Source organism: Heterodontus francisci, unplaced genomic scaffold, assembly GCF_036365525.1.
Source record: "Heterodontus francisci isolate sHetFra1 unplaced genomic scaffold, sHetFra1.hap1 HAP1_SCAFFOLD_241, whole genome shotgun sequence".
Taxonomy (NCBI): domain Eukaryota; kingdom Metazoa; phylum Chordata; class Chondrichthyes; order Heterodontiformes; family Heterodontidae; genus Heterodontus; species Heterodontus francisci.
The window spans coordinates 1,853,147-1,873,711 of NW_027142246.1; positions in this window are offsets into that span (position 1 = coordinate 1,853,147).

Consider the following 20,565-nt stretch of genomic DNA (forward strand, 5'->3'; position numbering starts at 1 on the left):
GTAACAAAGACAAACACTGAAACCAAGTAACAAAGAGAGGCACTGACACAAGGATCACAAATATACACTGACACGAAGTTACAAAGAAAAACACTGACACCAAGTAACAAAGACAAACACTGACACAGAGTAACAAAGACCTACACTGACACCCAGTATCACAGACAAACACTGACACCAAGTAACAAAGACATACACTGACACCGAGTAACACAGACATACACAGACACGAAGTAACAAAGACAAACACTGACACCATGTAACAAAGATATACACTGACACCAACTAACAAATACAAACACTGACGCCAAGTAACACAGGCACACAATTGCACCAAGTAACAAAGACACACAATGACACCCAGGAACACAGCCATACACTGACACCAAGTAACAAAGACACACACTTACACCAAGTCACAAAGACATCCACTTACACCAAGTAGCAAAGACATACACTGACACCAAGTAACAAAGGCTCACACCTACACCAATTCACAAAGGCATACACTTATGCCAAGTAACAAAGACATGCACTTAGACCCAGTAACAAAGACATTAACTGACATCAAGTAACAAAGACACACACTGACACCAAGTAACAAAGACATACAATTACACCAAGTAACAAAGACACACACTGACAACAAGTAACAAAGACAAACACTTACACCAAGTAACAAAGACATACACTGACACCAAGTAACAAAGACACACACTGACACCAAGTAACAAAGACACGCACTGACACCAAGTAACAAAGTCACACACTTACACCAAGTAACAAAGACATACACTAACACCAAGTAACAAAGACAAACACTGACACCCAGTAACACAGACACACACTGACACCATGTAACAAAGACATACACTTGCACGAAGTAACAAAGACGCACACTGACACCAAGTAACATAGACATAAACTTGCACCATGTAACCAAGACACACACTGACATCATGTAACAAAGACACATACTGACATCAAGTAACAAAGACCCACACTGACACCAAGTAACAAAGACATACACTTGCACCAAGTAACAAAGACACACACTGACACTGAGTAACACAGACACACATTACACCAAGTGACAAAGACAGACACTGACACCCAGTAACAAAGACATACACTGACACCCAGTAACACAGACACACACGGACACCAAGTAAAAAGACAAACACTGACACCCAGTAACAAAGACAGACACTGACACCAAGTAACACTGACACAAACCTACACCAAGTAACAAAGACATACACTGATACCCAGTAACACAGACACACACTCACTGACATCCAGTAACAGATAGAAACACTGATACACAGTAACAAAGACAAACACTGACACCCAGTAACACAGACATACACTGACACGAAGTAACAAAGTCAAACACAGACACCAAGTAACAAAGGCAAACACTGAAACCAAGTAACAAAGACAGACACTGACACCAGTATCACAGACATACACTGACACGAAGTAACAAAGAAAAACACTGACACCAAGTAACAAAGACAAACAATGACACAAAGGATCAAAGACATACACTGACACCAAGTATCACAGACAAACACTGACACCAAGTAACAAAGACATACAGTGACACCCAGTAACACAGACATACACTGACACGAAGTAACAAAGACAAACACTGACACCAAGTAACAAAGACATACGCTGACACCCAGTAACATAGACTAACACTGACACCAAGTAACAAAGACATACACTGACACCCAGCATCACACACTTACACTGACACGAAGTAACAAAGACAATCACTGACACCAAGTTACAAAGACAAACACTGACACCAAGTAAAAAGACATACACTGACACCCAGTATCACAGACATGCACTGACACGAAGTAATAAAGACAAACACTGACACGAAGTAACAAAGACATACACTGACACCCAATATCACAGACATACACAGACACGAAGTAACAAAGACAAACACTGACACCAAGTAAAAAGACATACACTGACACCCAGTATCACAGACATGTACTGACACGAAGTAATAAAGACATAAACTGACACCAAGTAACAAAGACATACACTGACACCCAGTATCACAGACATACACAGACACGAAGTAACAAAGACAAACACTGACACCAAGTAACAAAGACATACACTGACACCCAGTTACACAGACATACACTGACACTAAGTAACAAAGACAAACACTGACACCAAGTAACAAAGACAGAAACTGACACCCAGTATCACAGACAGAAACTGACACGAAGTAACAAAGACAAGCACTGACACCAAGTAACAAAGACAAACACTGACACCAAGTAACAAAGCGTACACTGACACACAGTCTCACAGACAAACACTGACACCAAGTAACAAAGACAAACACCGACACCAAGTAACAAAGACATACACTAACGCCAAGTAACAAAGACACACACTTACACCAAGTCACAAAGACATGCACTTACATCAACTAACAAAGACATACACTTACACCCAGTAACAAAGACATACACTGACACCCAGTATCACAGACATACACAGACACGAAGTAACAAAGACAAACACTTACACCAAGTAACTAAGACAAACACTGACACCAAGTAACAAAGACATACACTGACACCCAGTTACACAGACATACACTGACACTAAGTAACAAAGACAAACACTGACACCAAGTAGCAAAGACATACACTGACACCAAGTAACAAAGACATACACTTACACCAAGTAACAAAGACACACACTGACACCAAGTAACAAAGACAAACACTTATACCAAGTAACAAAGACATACACTCAGACCAAGTAACAAAGACACACACTTACACCAAGTAACAATGACATACACTCACGCCAAGTAACAAAGACAGACACTTACACCAAGTCACAAAGACATACACTGACACCAAGTAACAAAGACATACACTTACACCCAGTAACAAAGACATACACTGACACCAAGTAACAAAGCATACACTGACACCCAGTATCACAGACATACACTGACACGAAGTAACAAAGACAAACACTGACACCAAGTAACAAAGACATACACTGACTCCCAGTTACACAGACATACACTGACACGAAGTAACAAAGACCAACACTGACACCAAGTAACAAAGGCAAACACTGAAACCAAGTAACAAAGACAGACACTGACATAAGTATCACAGACATACACTGACACGAAGTAACAAAGACAACCACTGACACCAAGTAACAAAGACAAACACTGACACCAAGTAACAAAGACTAACACTGACACCAAGTAACAAAGACATACACTGACACCCAGTATCACAGACATGTACTGACACGAAGTAATAAAGACATACACTGACACCAAGTAACAAAGACATACACTGACACACAGTATCACAGACATACAGACACGAAGTAACGAAGACAAACACTGACACCAAGTAACAAAGACATACACTGACACCCAGTTACACAGACATACACTGACACTAAGTAACAAAGACAAACACTGACACCAAGTAACAAAGACAGACCCTGTCACCCAGTATCACAGACATACACTGACACGAAGTAACAAAGACAAACACTGACACCAATTAACAAAGACAAACACTGACACCAAGTAACAAATACATACACTGACACCCAGTATCACAGACATACACTGACACCAAGTAACAAAGCATACACTGACACCCAGTATCACAGACATACACTGACACGAAGTAACAAAGACAAACACTGACAACAAGTAACAAAGACATACACTGACACCCAGTTACACAGACATACACTGACACGAAGTAACGAAGTCAAACACTGACACCAAGTAACAAAGACAAACACTGAAACCAAGTAACAAAGACAGGCACTGACACCAGGATCATTGATATACACTGACACGAAGTTACAAAGACAAACACTGACACAAAGTAACAAAGACCTACACTGACACCCAGTATCACAGACAAACACTGACACCAAGTAACAAAGACAAACACTGACACCATGTAACAAAGACAAACACTGACAACAAGTAACAAAGATATACACTGACACCAACTAACAAATACAAACACTGACGCCAAGTCACACAGACACACACTTACACCCAGTAACACAGACACACACTCACACCAAGTAACAAAGACACACAATGACACCCAGTAACACAGACATACACTGACACCAAGTAACAAAGACACACACTGACACCAAGTAACAAAGACATACAATTACAACAAGTAACAAAGACACACACTGACACCAAGTAACAAAGAAAAACACTGACACCAAGTAACAAAGACAATCAATGACAGAAAGTAACGAAGACATACACTGACACCCAGTATCACAGACAAACACTGACACCAAGTAACAAAGACATACACTGACACCCAGTAAAACAGACATACACTGACACGAAGTAACAAAGACAAACACTGACACCAAGTAACAAAGACAAACACTGACACCAAGTAACAAAGACATACACTGACACCCAGTAACACAGACATACACTTTCACGAAGTAACAAAGACAAACAATGACACCAAGTAACAAAGACTAACACTGACACCAAGTGACAAAGACATACACTGACACCCAGTATCATACACATACACTGACACGAAGTAACAAAGACAAACACTGACACCGAGTAACAAAGACAAACACTGACACCAAGTAAAAAGACATACACTGACACCCAGTATCACAGACATGCACTGACACGAAGTAATAAAGACATACACTGACACCAAGTAACAAAGACATACTCTGACACCCAGTATCACAGACATACACAGACACGAAGTAACAAAGACAAACACTGACACCACGTAACAAAGAGAAACACTGACATCAAGTAACAAAGACATACACTGACACCCAGTTACACTGACATACACTGACACTAAGTAACTAAGACAAACACTGACACCAAGTAACAAAGACAGACACTGACACCCATTATCGCAGACATACACTGACACCAAGTAACAAAGACAAACACTGACACCAAGTAACAAAGACATACACTGACACCATGTAACAAAGACAAACACTGACAACAAGTAACAAAGACATACACCGACACCCAGTTACACAGACATACACTGACACGAAGTAACAAAGACAAACACTGACACCAAGTAACAAAGACAAACACTGAAACCAAGTAACAAAGAGAGGCACTGACACCAGGATCACAAATATACACTGACACGAAGTTACAAAGAAAAACACTGACACCAAGTAACAAAGACATACACTGACACCCAGTTACACAGACATACACTGACACGAAGTAACAAAGACCAACACTGACACCAAGTAACAAAGGCAAACACTGAAACCAAGTAACAAAGACAGACACTGACACCATGTAACAAAGACAAACACTGACAACAAGTAACAAAGATATACACTGACACCCAGTTACACAGAGATACACTGACACGAAGTAACAAAGACAAACACTGACACCAAGTAACAAAGACAAACACTGAAACCAAGTAACAAAGAGAGCCACTGACACCAGGATCACAAATATAAACTGACACGAAGTTACAAAGAAAAACACTGACACCAAGTAACTAAGACAAACACTGACACAGAGTAACAAAGACCTACACTTACACCCAGTAACAAAGAAAAACACTGACACCAAGTAACAAAGACAATCAATGACATAAAGTAACGAAGACATACACTGACACCCAGTATCACAGACAAACACTGACACCAAGTAACAAAGACATACACTGACACCCAGTAAATCAGACATACACTGACACGAAGTAACAAAGACAAACACTGACACCAAGTAACAAAGACAAACACTGCCACCAAGTAACAAAGACATACACTGACACCCAGTAACACAGACGTACACTTTCACGAAGTAACAAAGACAAACAATGACACCAAGTAACAAAGACTAACACTGACACCAAGTAACAAAGACATACACTGACACCCAGTATCATACACATACACTGACACGAAGTAACAAAGACAAACACTGACACCGAGTAACAAAGACAAACACTGACACCAAGTAAAAAGACATACACTGACACCCAGTATCACAGACATGCACTGACACGAAGTAATAAAGACATACACTGACACCAAGTACCAAAGACATACTCTGACACCCAGTATCACAGACATACACAGACACGAAGTAACAAAGACAAACACTGACACCACGTAACAAAGACAAACACAGACACCAAGTAACAAAGACATACACTGACACCATGTAACAAAGACAAACACTGACACCGAGTAACAACGACAAACACTGACACCAAGTAATAAGACATACACTGACACCCAGTATCACAGACATGCACTGACACGAAGTAATAAAGACATACACTGACACCAAGTACCAAAGACATACTTTGACCCCCAGTATCACAGACATACACAGACACGAAGTAACAAAGACAAACACTGACAGCACGTAACAAAGACAAACACTGACACCAAGTAACAAAGACATACACTGACACCATGTAACAAAAACAAACACTGACAACAAGTAACAAAGACATACACTGACAGCCAGTTACACAGACATACACTGACACGAAGTAACAAAGACAAACACTGACACCAAGTAACAAAGACAAACACTGAAACCAAGTAACAAAGAGAGGCACTGACACAAGGATCACAAATATACACTGACACGAAGTTACAAAGAAAAACACTGACACCAAGTAACAAAGACAAACACTGACACAGAGTAACAAAGACCTACACTGACACCCAGTATCACAGACAAACACTGACACCAAGTAACAAAGACATACATTGACACCCAGTAACACAGACATACACAGACACGAAGTAACAAAGACAAACACTGACACCATGTAACAAAGATATACACTGACACCAACTAACAAATACAAACACTGACGCCAAGTAACACAGGCACACAATTGCACCAAGTAACAAAGACACACAATGACACCCAGTAACACAGCCATACACTGACACCAAGTAACAAAGACACACACTTACACCAAGTCACAAAGACATCCACTTACACCAAGTAGCAAAGACATACACTGACACCAAGTAACAAAGGCTCACACCTACACCAATTCACAAAGGTATACACTTATGCCAAGTAACAAAGACATGCACTTAGACCCAATAACAAAGACATAAACTGACATCAAGTAACAAAGACACACACTGACACCAAGTAACAAAGACATACAATTATACCAAGTAACAAAGACACACACTGACAACAAGAAACAAAGACAAACACTTACACCAAGTAACAAAGACATACACTTACACCAAGTAACAAAGACACACACTGACACCAAGTAACAAAGACACGCACTGACACCAAGTAACAAAGTCACACACTGACACCAAGTAACAAAGACATACACTAACACCAAGTAACAAAGACAAACACTGACACCCAGTAACACAGACACACACTGACACCATGTAACAAAGACATACACTTGCACGAAGTAACAAAGACGCACACTGACACCAAGTAACATAGACATAAACTTGCACCATGTAACCAAGACACACACTGACATCATGTAACAAAGACACATACTGACACCAAGTAACAAAGACCCACACTGACACCAAGTAACAAAGACATACACTTGCACCAAGTAACAAAGACACACACTGACACTGAGTAACACAGACACACATTACACCAAGTGACAAAGACAGACACTGACACCCAGTAACAAAGACATACACAGACACCCAGTAACACAGACACACACGGACACCAAGTAAAAAGACAAACACTGACACCCAGTAACAAAGACAGACACTGACACCAAGTAACACTGACACAAACCTACACCAAGTAACAAAGACATACACTGATACCCAGTAACACAGACACACACTCACTGACACCCAGTAACAGAGAGAAACACTGATACACAGTAACAAAGACATACACTGACACCCAGTAACACAGACATACACTGACACGAAGTAACAAAGTCAAACACTGACACCAAGTAACAAAGGCAAACACTGAAACCAAGTAACAAAGACAGACACTGACACCAGTATCACAGACATACACTGACACGAAGTAACAAAGAAAAACACTGACACCAAGTAACAAAGACAAACAATGACACAAAGGATCAAAGACATACACTGACACCCAGTATCACAGACAAACACTGACACCAAGTAACAAAGACATACACTGACACCCAGTAACACAGACATACACTGACACGAAGTAACAAAGACAAACACTGACACCAAGCAACAAAGACATACGCTGACACCCAGTAACATAGAGTAACACTGACACCAAGTAACAAAGACATACACTGACACCCAGCATCACACACTTACACTGACACGAAGTAACAAAGACAAACACTGACACCAAGTAACAAAGACAAACACTGACACCAAGTAAAAAGACATACACTGACACCCAGTATCACAGACATGCACTGACACGAAGTAGTAAAGACATACACTGACACGAAGTAACAAAGACATACACTGACACCCAATATCACAGACATACACAGACACGAAGTAACAAAGACAAACACTGACACCAAGTAAAAAGACATGCACTGACACCCAGTATCACAGACATGTACTGACACGAAGTAATAAAGACATAAACTGACACCAAGTAACAAAGACATACACTGACACCCAGTATCACAGACATACACAGACACGAAGTAACAAAGACAAACACTGACACCAAGTAACAAAGACATACACTGACACCCAGTTACACAGACATACACTGACACTAAGTAACAAAGACAAACACTGACACCAAGTAACAAAGACAGAAACTGACACCCAGTATCACAGACAGAAACTGACACGAAGTAACAAAGACAAACACTGACACCAAGTAACAAAGACAAACACTGACACCAAGTAACAAAGCTTACACTGACACACAGTCTCACAGACAAACACTGACACCAAGTAACAAAGACAAACACCGACACCAAGTAACAAAGACATACACTAACGCCAAGTAACAAAGACACACACTTACACGAAGTCACAAAGACATGCACTTTCACCAACTAACAAAGACAGACACTTACACCCAGTAACAAAGACATACACTGACACCCAGTATCACAGACATACACAGACACGAAGTAACAAAGACAAACACTTACACCAAGTAACTAAGACAAACACTGACACCAAGTAACAAAGACATACACTGACACACCAGTTACACAGACATACACTGACACTAAGTAACAAAGACAAACACTGACACCAAGTAACAAAGACAGACACAGACACCCAGTATCACAGACATAAACTGACACGAAGTAACAAAGACAAACACTGACACCAAGTAACAAAGACAAACACTGACACCAAGTAACAAAGCATACACTGACACACAGTATCACAGACATACACTGACACGAAGTAACAAAGACAAACACCGACACCAAGTAACAAAGACATGCACTAACGCCAAGTGACAAAGACACAGACTTACACCAAGTCACAAAGACATGCACTTACACCAAGTAACAAAGACATACACTTACACCCAGTAACAAAGACATACACTGACACCAAGTAACAAAGCATACACTGAAACCCAGAATCACAGACATACACTGACACGAAGTAAAAAAGACAAACACTGACACCAAGTAACAAAGACAAACACTGACACCAAGTGACAAAGACATACACTGACACCCAGTTACACAGACATACACTGACACGAAGTAACAAAGACAAACACTGACACCAAGTAACAAAGACAAACAATGACGCAAAGTAACAAAGACATACACTGACACCCAGTATCAAAGACAAACGCTGACACCAAGTAACAAAGTCATACACTGACACCCATTAACAAAGAAATACACTGACACGAAGTAACAAAGACAAACACTGACACCAGGTAACAAAGACAAACACTGACACCAAGTAACAAAGACATACGCTGACACCCAGTAACACAGACATACACTGACACGAAGTAACAAAGACAAACACTGACACCAAGTAACAAAGACTATCACTGACACCAAGTAACAAAGACATACACTGACACTCAGTATCACAGACATGCACTGACACGAAGTAATAAAGACATACACTGACACCAAGTAACAAAGACATACACTGACACCCAGTATCACAGACATACACAGACAAGAAGTAACAAAGACAAACACTGACACCAAGTAACAAAGACAAACACTGACACCAAGTAACAAAGACATAAACTGACACCAAGTAACAAAGACATACACTTACACCAAGTAACAAAGACATACACTGACACCAAGTAACAAAGACATAAACTGACACCAAGTAACAAAGACATAAACTGACACCAAGTAACATAGACATACACTGACACAAAGTAACAAAGACAAACACTGACACCAAGTAACAAAGACATAAACTGACACCAAGTAACATAGACATACACTGACACAAAGTAACAAAGACAAACACTGACACCAAGTAACAAAGACAAACACTGACACCAAGTAACAAAGACATACACTGACACCCATTATCACAGACATACACTGACACCAAGTAACAAAGCATACACTGACACCCAGTATCACAGACATACACTGACACGAAGTAACAAAGACAAACACTGACACCAAGTAACAAAGACATACACTTACGCCAAGTAACAAAGACACAGATTTACACCAAGTCACAAATACATGCACTTACACCAAGTAACAAAGACATACACTTACACCCAGTAACAAAGACATACACTGACACCAAGTAACAAAGACATACACTGAAACCCAGAATCACAGACATACACTGACACGAAGTAACAAAGACAAACACTGACAACAAGTAACAAAGACATACGCTGACACTCTTTTACACAGACATACACTGACACGAAGTAACAAAGACAAACACTGACACCAAGTAACAAAGACAAATACTGACACCAAGTAACAAAGACATACACTGACACCCAGTTACACAGACATACACTGACACGAAGTAACAAAGACAAACACTGACACCAAGTAACAAAGACAAACAATGACGCAAAGTAACAAAGACATACACTGACACCCAGTATCACAGACAAACGCTGACACCAAGTAACAAAGACATACACTGACACCCATTAACAAAGAAATACACTGACACGAAGTAACAAAGACAAACACTGACACCAAGTAACAAAGACAAACACTGACACCAAGTAACAAAGACATACGCTGACACCCAGTAACACAGACATACACTGACACGAAGTAACAAAGACAAACACTGACACCAAGTAACAAAGACTAACACTGACACCAAGTAACAAAGACATACACTGACACCCAGTATCACAGACATGCACTGACACGAAGTAACAAAGACAAACACTGACACCAAGTAACAAAGACCAATACTGACACCAAGTAACAAAGACATACACTGACACCCAGTTACACAGACATACACTGACACGAAGTAACAAAGACAAACACTGACACCAAGTAACAAAGACAAACAATGACGCAAAGTAACAAAGTCATACACTGACACCCAGTATCACAGACAAACGCTGACACCAAGTAAAAAAGACATACACTGACACCCATTAACAAAGAAATACACTGACACGAAGTAACAAAGACAAACACTGACACCAAGTAACAAAGACAAACACTGACACCAAGTAACAAAGACATACGCTGACACCCAGTAACACAGACATACACTGACACGAAGTAACAAAGACAAACACTGACACCAAGTAACAAAGACTAACACTGACACCAAGTAACAAAGACATACACTGACACCCAGTATCACAGACATGCACTGACACGAAGTAATAAAGACATACACTGACACCAAGTAACAAAGACATAAACTGACACCCAGTATCACAGTCATACACAGACACGAAGTAACAAAGACAAACACTGACACCAAGTAACAAAGACAAACACTGACACCAAGTAACAAAGACATAAACTGACACCCAGTTACATAGACATACACTGACACGAAGTAACAAAGACAAACACTGACACCAAGTAACAAAGACAAACACTGACACCAAGTAACAAAGACATACACTGACACCCATTATCACAGACAAACACTGACACCAAGTAACAAAGACATACACTGACACCCAGTATCACAGACAAACACTGACACCAAGTAACAAAGGCATACACTTACGCCAAGTAACAAAGACACAGATTTACACCAAGTCACAAAGACATGCACTTACACCAAGTAACAAAGACATACTCTTACACCCAGTAACAAAGACATACACTGACACCAAGTAACAAAGACATACACTGAAACCCAGTATCACAGACATACACTGACACGAAGTAACAAAGACAAACACTGACAACAAGTAACAAAGACATACGCTGACACTCAGTTACACAGACATACACTGACACGAAGTAACAAAGACAAACACTGACACCAAGTAACAAAGACATACACTGACACCCATTATCACAGACATACACTGACACCAAGTAACAAAGCATACACTGACACCCAGTATCACAGACAAACACTGACACGAAGTAACAAAGACAAACACTGACACCAAGTAACAAAGGCATACACTTACGCCAAGTAACAAAGACACAGATTTACACCAAGTCACAAAGACATGCACTTACACCAAGTAACAAAGACATACTCTTACACCCAGTAACAAAGACATACACTGACACCAAGTAACAAAGACATACACTGAAACCCAGTATCACAGACATACACTGACACGAAGTAACAAAGACAAACACTGACAACAAGTAACAAAGACATACGCTGACACTCAGTTACACAGACATACACTGACACGAAGTAACAAAGACAAACACTGACACCAAGTAACAAAGACAAACACTGAAACCAAGTAACAAAGACAGGCACTGACACCGGTATCACAGACAGACACTGGCACGAAGTTACAAAGACAAACACTGACCCCAAGTAACAAAGACAAACACTGACACAAAGTAACAAAGACCTACACTGATACCCAGTATCACAGGCAAACACTGACACCAAGTAACAAAGACATACACTGAGACCCAGGAACACAGACATACACTGACACGAAGTAACAAAGACTAACACTGACACCAAGTACCAAAGATATACACTGACACCAACTAACAAATACAAACACTGACGCCAAGTAACACAGACACACACTTACACCCAGTAACACAGACACACACTGACACCAAGTAACAAAGACACACAATGACACCCAGTAACACAGACATACACTGACACCAAGTAACAAAGACACGCACCTACACCAAGTAACAAAGACATCCACTTGCACCAAGTAACAAAAATATACACTGACACCAAGTAACAATGACACACACTTACACCAAGTCACAAAGACATACACTTATGCCTAGTAACAAAGACATTCTCTTACACCCAGTAACAAAGACATACACTGACACCAAGTCACAAAGACATACACTTACACCAAGTAACAAAGACACACACTGACACCAAGTAACAAAGACAAACACTTACACCAAGTAACAAAGACATACAATGACACCAAGTAACAAAGACACTCACTGACATCAAGTAACAAAGACACACACTGACACCAAGTAACAAAGACCCACACTGACACCAAGTAATAAAGACATACACTTGCACCAAGTAACAAAGACACACGCTGATACTAAGTAACACAGACACACACTTACACCAAGTGTCAAAGACAGACACTGACACCCAGTAACAAAGACATACACTGACACCCAGTAACACAGACACACACGGACTCCAAGTAAAAAGACAAACACTGACACCCAGTAACACAGACACACACTGACACCATGTAACAAAGACATTCACTTGCACCAAGTAATAAAGACAGACACTGACACCAAGTAACAAAGACATACACTTGCACCAAGTAACAAAGACACACACTGACACCAAGTAACAAAGACATAAACGTGCACCAAGTAACAAAGACACACACTGACATCAAGTAACAAAGACACGCACTGACACCAAGTAACAAAGACCCACACTGACACCAAGTAATAAAGACATACACTTGCTCCAAGTAACAAAGACACACGATGACACTAAGTAAGACAGACACACACTTACACCAAGTGACAAAGACAGACACTGACACCCAGTAACAAAGACATACACTGACACCCAGTAACACAGACACACAAGGACTCCAAGTAAAAAGACAAACAATGACACCCAGTAAGAAAGACAGACACTGACACTATGTAACACTGACACAAACATACACCAAGTAACAGAGACATATACTGATACCCAGTAACACAGACACACACTCACTGAAACCCAGTAACAGATAGAAACACTGAAACACAGTAACAAAGATATACACTGACACCGAGTAACACAGACACACACTTACACCAAGTAACAAAGACAAACACTGACACCAAGTAACACTGACACACACTTACACCAAGTAACAAAGACAAACACTGATACCCAAGAACACAAACAAACACACACTGACACCCAGTAACATAGAGAAACACTGATACACAGGAAAAAAGACATACACAGACACACACTGACACCAAGTAACAAAGACTCACACAGACACACACTGTCACCAAATAACAAAGACCTACACTGACACCCAGTAACAAAGACATACACTGACACCAAGTCACAAAGACATACACTGATACCCAGTAACACACACACACACTTACACCAAGGAACAAAGACAAACACTGACACCCAGTAACACATTCAAAAACACACTGACACCCAGTAACATAGAGAAACACTGACAAACAGTAGCAAAGACATACACAGACACACAATGACACCAAGTAACAAAGACTAACACAGACACACACTGTCACCATGTAACAAAGACATACACTGACACCAAGTAACAAAGACATACACAGACACCAAGTAACACAGACACACACTTACACCAAGTAACAAAGACATGCACTGATACCCAGTGACACAGACACACACTTACACCAAGTAACAAAGACACACACTTACACCAAGTAACACAGACATACACTGACACCAAGTAACAAAGACATACACTGACACCAAGTCACAAAGATATACACTGAGACCCAGTAAGAAAGACATGCACTGACACCCAGTAACAAAGACACACACTGACACCATGTAACACAGACATACACTGACAGCAAGTAACAAAGACATACACTTACGCCAAGTAACAAAGACACAGATTTACACCAAGTCACAAAGACATGCACTTACACCATGTAACAAAGACATACACTTACACCCAGTAACAAAGACATACACTGACACCAAGTAACAAAGACATACACTGAAACCCAGTATCACAGACATACACTGACACGAAGTAACAAAGACAAACACTGACAACAAGTAACAAAGACATACGCTGACACTCTTTTACACAGACATACACTGACACGAAGTAACAAAGACAAACACTGACACCAAGTAACAAAGACAAATACTGACACCAAGTAACAAAGACATACACTGACACCCAGTTACACAGACATACACTGACACGAAGTAACAAAGACAAACACTGACACCAAGTAACAAAGACAAACAATGACGCAAAGTAACAAAGACATACACTGACACCCAGTATCACAGACAAACGCTGACACCAAGTAACAAAGACATACACTGACACCCATTAACAAAGAAATACACTGACACGAAGTAACAAAGACAAACACTGACACCAAGTAACAAAGACAAACACTGACACCAAGTAACAAAGACATACGCTGACACCCAGTAACACAGACATACACTGACACGAAGTAACAAAGACAAACACTGACACCAAGTAACAAAGACTAACACTGACACCAAGTAACAAAGACATACACTGACACCCAGTATCACAGACATGCACTGACACGAAGTAACAAAGACAAACACTGACACCAAGTAACAAAGACAAATACTGACACCAAGTAACAAAGACATACACTGACACCCAGTTACACAGACATACACTGACACGAAGTAACAAAGACAAACACTGACACCAAGTAACAAAGACAAACAATGACGCAAAGTAACAAAGACATACACTGACACCCAGTATCACAGACAAACGCTGACACCAAGTAAAAAAGACATACACTGACACCCATTAACAAAGAAATACACTGACACGAAGTAACAAAGACAAACACTGACACCAAGTAACAAAGACAAACACTGACACCAAGTAACAAAGACATACGCTGACACCCAGTAACACAGACATACACTGACACGAAGTAACAAAGACAAACACTGACACCAAGTAACAAAGACTAACACTGACACCAAGTAACAAAGACATACACTGACACCCAGTATCACAGACATGCACTGACACGAAGTAATAAAGACATACACTGACACCAAGTAACAAAGACATACACTGACACCCAGTATCACAGACATGCACTGACACGAAGTAATAAAGACATACACTGACACCAAGTAACAAAGACAAACACTGACACCAAGTAACAAAGACATAAACTGACACCCAGTTACATAGACATACACTGACACGAAGTAACAAAGACAAACACTGACACCAAGTAACAAAGACAAACACTGACACCAAGTAACAAAGACATACACTGACACCCATTATCACAGACATACACTGACACCAAGTAACAAAGCATACACTGACACCCAGTATCACAGACAAACACTGACACGAAGTAACAAAGACAAACACTGACACCAAGTAACAAAGGCATACACTTACGCCAAGTAACAAAGACACAGATTTACACCAAGTCACAAAGACATGCACTTACACCAAGTAACAAAGACATACTCTTACACCCAGTAACAAAGACATACACTGACACCAAGTAACAAAGACATACACTGAAACCCAGTATCACAGACATACACTGACACGAAGTAACAAAGACAAACACTGACAACAAGTAACAAAGACATACGCTGACACTCAGTTACACAGACATACACTGACACGAAGTAACAAAGACAAACACTGACACCAAGTAACAAAGACATACACTGACACCCATTATCACAGACATACACTGACACCAAGTAACAAAGCATACACTGACACCCAGTATCACAGACAAACACTGACACGAAGTAACAAAGACAAACACTGACACCAAGTAACAAAGGCATACACTTACGCCAAGTAACAAAGACACAGATTTACACCAAGTCACAAAGACATGCACTTACACCAAGTAACAAAGACATACTCTTACACCCAGTAACAAAGACATACACTGACACCAAGTAACAAAGACATACACTGAAACCCAGTATCACAGACATACACTGACACGAAGTAACAAAGACAAACACTGACAACAAGTAACAAAGACATACGCTGACACTCAGTTACACAGACATACACTGACACGAAGTAACAAAGACAAACACTGACACCAAGTAACAAAGGCAAACACTGAAACCAAGTAACAAGGACAGGCACTGACACCGGTATCACAGACAGACACTGGCACGAAGTTACAAAGACAAACACTGACCCCAAGTAACAAAGACAAACACTGACACAAAGTAACAAAGACCTACACTGATACCCAGTATCACAGGCAAACACTGACACCAAGTAACAAAGACATACACTGAGACCCAGGAACACAGACATACACTGACACGAAGTAACAAAGACTAACACTGACACCAAGTACCAAAGATATACACTGACACCAACTAACAAATACAAACACTGACGCCAAGTAACACAGACACACACTTACACCCAGTAACACAGACACACACTGACACCAAGTAACAAAGACACACAATGACACCCAGTAACACAGACATACACTGACACCAAGTAACAAAGACACGCACCTACACCAAGTAACAAAGACATCCACTTGCACCAAGTAACAAAAATATACACTGACACCAAGTAACAATGACACACACTTACACCAAGTCACAAAGACATACACTTATGCCTAGTAACAAAGACATTCTCTTACACCCAGTAACAAAGACATACACTGACACCAAGTCACAAAGACATACACTTACACCAAGTAACAAAGACACACACTGACACCAAGTAACAAAGACAAACACTTACACCAAGTAACAAAGACATACAATGACACCAAGTAACAAAGACACTCACTGACATCAAGTAACAAAGACACACACTGACACCAAGTAACAAAGACCCACACTGACACCAAGTAATAAAGACATACACTTGCACCAAGTAACAAAGACACACGCTGATACTAAGTAACACAGACACACACTTACACCAAGTGTCAAAGACAGACACTGACACCCAGTAACAAAGACATACACTGACACCCAGTAACACAGACACACACGGACTCCAAGTAAAAAGACAAACACTGACACCCAGTAACACAGACACACACTGAAACCATGTAACAAAGACATTCACTTGCACCAAGTAATAAAGACAGACACTGACACCAAGTAACAAAGACATACACTTGCACCAAGTAACAAAGACACACACTGACACCAAGTAACAAAGACATAAACGTGCACCAAGTAACAAAGACACACACTGACATCAAGTAACAAAGACACGCACTGACACCAAGTAACAAAGACCCACACTGACACCAAGTAATAAAGACATACACTTGCTCCAAGTAACAAAGACACACGCTGACACTAAGTAAGACAGACACACACTTACACCAAGTGACAAAGACAGACACTGACACCCAGTAACAAAGACATACACTGACACCCAGTAACACAGACACACAAGGACTCCAAGTAAAAAGACAAACAATGACACCCAGTAACAAAGACAGACACTGACACTATGTAACACTGACACAAACATACACCAAGTAACAGAGACATATACTGATACCCAGTAACACAGACACACACTCACTGAAACCCAGTAACAGAGAGAAACACTGAAACACAGTAACAAAGATATACACTGACACCGAGTAACACAGACACACACTTACACCAAGTAACAAAGACAAACACTGACACCAAGTAACACTGACACACACTTACACCAAGTAACAAAGACAAACACTGATACCCAAAAACACAAACAAACACACACTGACACCCAGTAACATAGAGAAACACTGATACACAGGAAAAAAGACATACACAGACACACACTGACACCAAGTAACAAAGACTCACACAGACACACACTGTCACCAAATAACAAAGACCTACACTGACACCCAGTAACAAAGACATACACTGACACCAAGTCACAAAGACATACACTGATACCCAGTAACACACACACACACTTACACCAAGGAACAAAGACAAACAATGACACCCAGTAACACATTCAAAAACACACTGACACCCAGTAACATAGAGAAACACTGACAAACAGTAGCAAAGACATACACAGACACACAATGACACCAAGTAACAAAGACTAACACAGACACACACTGTCACCATGTAACAAAGACATACACTGACACCAAGTAACAAAGACATACACAGACACCAAGTAACACAGACACACACTTACACCAAGTAACAAAGACATGCACTGATACCCAGTGACACAGACACACACTTACACCAAGTAACAAAGACACACACTTACACCAAGTAACACAGACATACACTGACACCAAGTAACAAAGACATACACTGACACCAAGTCACAAAGATATACACTGACACCCAGTAAGAAAGACATGCACTGACACCCAGTAACAAAGACACACACTGACACCATGTAACACAGACATACACTGACACCAAGTAACAAAGACATACACTGATACCCAGTAACACAGACACACAATTACACCAAGTAACAAAGACATACACTGACAACAAGTAACAAAGACATACACTGATACCCAGTAACACAGACACACACTTACACCAAGTAACAAAGACATACACTGACACCCAGTAACAAAGGCACACACTTACACCAAGTAACAAAGACATACACTGACACCAAGTAACAAAGACATACTCTCTTACACAGTAACACAGACACACACTTACACCAAGTAACAAAGACACACACTTACACCAAGTAACGCAGACATACACTGACACCAAGTAACACAGACATACACTGACACCAAGTAACAAAGACATACACTGATACCCAGTGACACAGACACACACTTACACCAAGTAACAAAGACACACACATACACCAAGTAACACAGACATACACTGACACCAAGTAACAAAGACATACACTGACACCAAGTCACAAAGACATACACTGACACCCAGTAAGATAGACATGCACTGACACCCAGTAACAAAGACACACACTGACACCATGTAACACAGACATACACTGACTCCAAGTAACAAAGACATACACTGACACCATGTAACACAGACACACAATTACACCAAGTAACAAAGACATACACTGACAACAAGTAACAAAGACATACACTGATACCCAGTAACACAGACACACACTTACACCAAGTAACAAAGACATACACTGACACCCAG